The sequence below is a fragment of the Nicotiana tomentosiformis genome, chromosome 1 (assembly GCF_000390325.3).
Source record: "Nicotiana tomentosiformis chromosome 1, ASM39032v3, whole genome shotgun sequence".
NCBI lineage: Eukaryota > Viridiplantae > Streptophyta > Magnoliopsida > Solanales > Solanaceae > Nicotiana > Nicotiana tomentosiformis.
The window spans coordinates 86,353,166-86,358,165 of record NC_090812.1 but is presented as its reverse complement, the minus strand read 5'-3'; positions in this window follow the sequence as shown (position 1 = coordinate 86,358,165).

Below are 5,000 nucleotides of genomic sequence, written 5' to 3'. Positions count from 1 at the left end.
ACCAACCCACATAGTATGAACTAAAAACTATAGAACTAATAACCAACCCATCACTTCGCATTATCTGGATCTAAAGAACCAGTCAAGATATGATATATAGGTCATATCTTTATAGCAACTGAAATCTTTTGCATAAACAAAAAAGGAAATCTGATTCTAAGTTGTACAGCAAAATAGACAAAAAAGATGTGGATAAATGGAAGGATGAGAGAAAGAGAGAAAAAGAATACCAATGATATAAAATTCCAATATGTAAGGTCTATGAGTAATCTCATAAAAGGCAGTGTAATAAAGCATCAATACGCATTCATACCATAATAAAATGAATCTTCTTATAGAAATAGAACAAAAAATAAAGAGCTTCGAGCCAACAAAGACTGAGAAGATTGACTCAAGAACCAATTTTATTCTGAGCTCCATTGTAGAATTCGGACCTAACCATTAAGTAAGAAGTGATGGGAACGACGGAACTTGTGAATGCAAAAGATTCTATTGAAAAAGGAATCTTAATGATTCACTGGTCGGGATGGCGGAACGAACCAGAGATTAATTCATGTATTCGGAGATCTGAGAAGTCACGAGTTAACCCTATAAATGAAATAGGGATTGAAAGAGTCAATATTCGCCCGCGAAAACTTTTTTTATTGCAAAATTTAGGACAATACAATAAAGGACAAAATAAGGATTTGGTATAATAATACAATTTTTTTTTAGATTTCTATTTATAAAACTCAAAAGTTTAGTTATCTATTCAAACAAGCTATACAAATTACTAATAGATTGAATGAAATCTCAAAGAATCCCAAGTTCAAGGTATTACTCAGTAAATACATATATATCTTAACTTAAGATTGACTATTCTAGCTTAATTCAAATTAAATTTTTTTGAATCCTTTTATTCGCGAGGAGCTGGATGAGAAGAAACTCTCACGTCCGGTTCTGTAGTAGAGATGGAATTCAAAAACAACCATCAACTATAACCCCAAAAGAACCAGATTCCGTAAACAACATAGAGGAAGAATGAAGGGAATATCTCATCGAGGTAATCATATTTCTTTCGGTAAATATGCTCTTCAGGCACTTGAACCTGCTTGGATTACATCTAGACAAATAGAAGCAGGCCGACGAGCAATGACACGAAATGCACGTCGTGGTGGAAAAATATGGGTACGTATATTTCCAGACAAACCAGTTACACTAAGACCCGCAGAAACACGTATGGGTTCAGGAAAAGGATCCCCTGAATATTGGGTAGCAGTTGTTAAACCGGGTCGAATACTTTATGAAATGGGTGGAGTAACAGAAAATATAGCCAGAAGGGCTATTTCACTAGCAGCATCCAAAATGCCTATACAAACTCAATTCATTATTTCGTAATGTAATAGAAAAAAATGTGGAAAGGGTTCTTAGATATGAAACAAAACCGCATGTTTCTTTTTTTTTTTGACAAAAATATTTCTTTTTTTTTTTCTTCGCCCTTTGCATTCAAAGAACGGATTAAAAAAATGATTCAACCTCAGACCCATTTAAATGTAGCGGATAACAGCGGGGCTCGAGAATTGATGTGTATTCGAATCATAGGAGCTAGCAATCGTCGATATGCTCATATTGGTGACGTTATTGTTGCTGTGATCAAAGAAGCCATACCAAATATGCCCCTAGAAAGATCAGAAGTAGTCAGAGCTGTAATTGTGCGGACCTGTAAAGAACTCAAACGTGACAACGGGATAATAATACGATATGATGACAATGCTGCAGTTGTTATTGATCAAGAAGGAAATCCAAAAGGAACTCGAATTTTTGGTGCAATCGCCCGGGAATTGAGAGAATTAAATTTTACTAAAATAGTTTCATTAGCTCCCGAGGTATTATAAAATGAAATTGTGATCTGTTTCTAGTGGGGTATTTGAAAGAAATAGATTAATTTAGTAGATTGTGTCTCACGCATATATCTTTAATAATTCATATCATATTCAAAAAAAAAAATAAGTAAAAAACACGTTGATTATATCAAATTTGGAGGCCCCAAAAATTTTAGTTCATCATGGGTAGGGACACTATTGCTGAGATAATAACTTCTATACGAAATGCTGATATGGATCGAAAAAGGGTGGTTCGAATAGCATCTACTAATATTACCGAAAATATTGTTCAAATACTTTTACGAGAAGGTTTTATCGAAAACGTGAGAAAACATCGAGAAAACAACAAATATTTTTTGGTTTTAACCCTGCGATATAGAAGGAATAGGAAAAGACCCTATAGAAATATTTTAAATTTAAAACGAATCAGTCGACCTGGTCTACGAATCTATTCTAATTATCAACGAATTCCGCGAATTTTAGGTGGAATGGGGATTGTAATTCTTTCTACTTCTCGAGGTATAATGACAGACCGAGAGGCTCGACTAGAAGGAATAGGTGGAGAGATTTTGTGTTATATCTGGTAATCCTTTTAATATCCAAATTGGATTCGAAACTTCCTATTTGTGAAAAAGAAAAAAGGGGGGGGGGGGGGTTGTCTAATATCTTTCTTATTAGTTGATACCTCAAGGGGACTTTAAGAACCAAAATGGAGTCATAAAGCTTTAATTACTGAATCGCTTCCCAACGGTCTATTCCGGGTTCGTTTAGATCTGATTATAAATTATGTTTCAGGAAGGATCCGGCATAGTTTTATACGGATACTGTCAGGAGATAGAGTCAAAATTGAAGTAAGTCCTTATGATTCAACCAAAGGGCGTATAATTTATCGACTCCACAACAAAGATTTGAAGGATTAGTTTTTCAACTTCACCATTCCTTTCGTGGGAATACAATTCGAGATGAAAAATTTCAAGAAACTTATTTTCTTCCAAGAAATAGATTCAGAATTAAGGTAAGGAATGAGAAATATGAAAATAAGAGCTTCCATTCGTAAAATTTGTGAAAAATGTCGACTAATCCGTAGGCGGGGACGAATTATAGTAATTTGTTCCAACCCGAGACATAAACAAAGACAGGGATAATAAGACTTGCCAGAAGAGCCGATGTACAAATAAAGAATCTGTTTTGACATGAAATGGATATATCCATATATCTCTGACTCATATTTACGAGATGATAAAATATGGCAAAAGCTATACCGAAAATTAGTTCGCGTAGGAATGGACGTATTGGTTCACGTAAGGGTGCACGTAGAATACCAAAGGGAGTTATTCATGTTCAAGCAAGTTTCAATAATACCATTGTCACTGTTACAGATGTACGGGGTCGAGTAGTTTCTTGGTCCTCCGCCGGTACTTCTGGATTCAAAGGTACAAGAAGAGGAACACCGTTTGCTGCTCAAACCGCAGTAGCAAACGCTATCCGTACAGTAGTGGATCAAGGTATGCAACGAGCTGAAGTCATGATAAAAGGTCCCGGTCTCGGAAGAGATGCAGCATTACGAGCTATTCGTCGAAGTGGTATACTATTAACTTTCGTACGGGATGTAACTCCTATGCCACATAATGGCTGTAGACCTCCGAAAAAAAGACGTGTGTAGAACTGAACATTGAAGAAATCTCAAGAGAAATAAAAGATTCGACGATCTAATCAAATAATAGTACTATGGTTCGAGAGAAAGTAACAGTATCTACTCGGACACTAAAGTGGAAGTGTGTTGAATCAAGAACAGACAGTAAACGCCTTTATTATGGACGCTTTATTCTGTCTCCACTTATGAAAGGCCAAGCCGACACAATAGGCATTGCGATGCGAAGAGCTTTACTTGGAGAAATAGAAGGAACATGTATCACACGTGTAAAATCTGAGAAAGTCCCACATGAGTATTCTACCATAATGGGCATTCAAGAATCGGTACATGAAATTTTAATGAATTTGAAAGAAATTGTATTAAGAAGTAATCTATATGGAACTTCTGACGCGTCTATTTGTGTCAAGGGTCCTGGATATGTAACTGCTCAAGATATCATCTTGCCGCCTTATGTAGAAATCGTTGATAATACACAACATATAGCCAGTTTAACGGAAACAATTGATTTTTGTATTGGATTACAAATAAAGAGAAATCGTGGATATCTTATAAAAACGCCACATAACTTTCAAGATGGAAGTTATCCTATAGATGCTGTATTCATGCCTGTTCGAAACGCGAATCATAGTATTCATTCTTATGGGAATGGGAATGAAAAACAAGAGATACTTTTTCTCGAAATATGGACAAACGGAAGTTTAACTCCGAAAGAAGCACTTCATGAAGCATCCCGAAATTTAATTGATTTATTTATTCCCTTTTTACATATAGAGGAAGACAACTTATATTTACAGGACAATCAACACACGGTTCCTTTATCCCCTTTTACCTTTCATGATAAATTGGCTAAACTCATAAAAAACAAAAAAAAATAGCATTGAAATCGATTTTTATTGACCAATCAGAATTGCCTTCCAGGATCTATAATTGCCTCAAAATGTCCAATATATATACATTGTTGGACCTTTTGAATAACAGCCAAGAAGATCTTATGAAAATTGAACATTTTCGTAGCGAAGATGTAAAACAGATATTGGGCATTTTAGAAAAATATTTCGTAATTGATTTAGCAAAAAATGAGTTTTAAATCTATTGGACTTACTTAGTGAAAATAGATTGAAAATCTTTAGCACAATTAATATATCATATATTCGAAATAAATTCAGAATTAAATTGAATAGATGTATCTAGGGAGAATTCGCTTTGAAGAAACTATTCCCTAGATACACATGTCGTGTTATTTCACAATTGAATCAATTTAAAAATTTAAAAAAGACCTAAAGTTAGGGATTTATCAATAGGTAATGTTGCACCAATGCCCAACCAAAGGGCGACTGCGGTACCAATCAAAAAGACAGTCGTCGCTACTGGACGGCGAAATGGATTTTGGAATTTATTAACATTCTCTAAAAAAGGTACTGTTAATAATCCCGCAGGTACTGAAACCATTAAAAGAACCCCCAATAATTTATTGGGCACTGTAC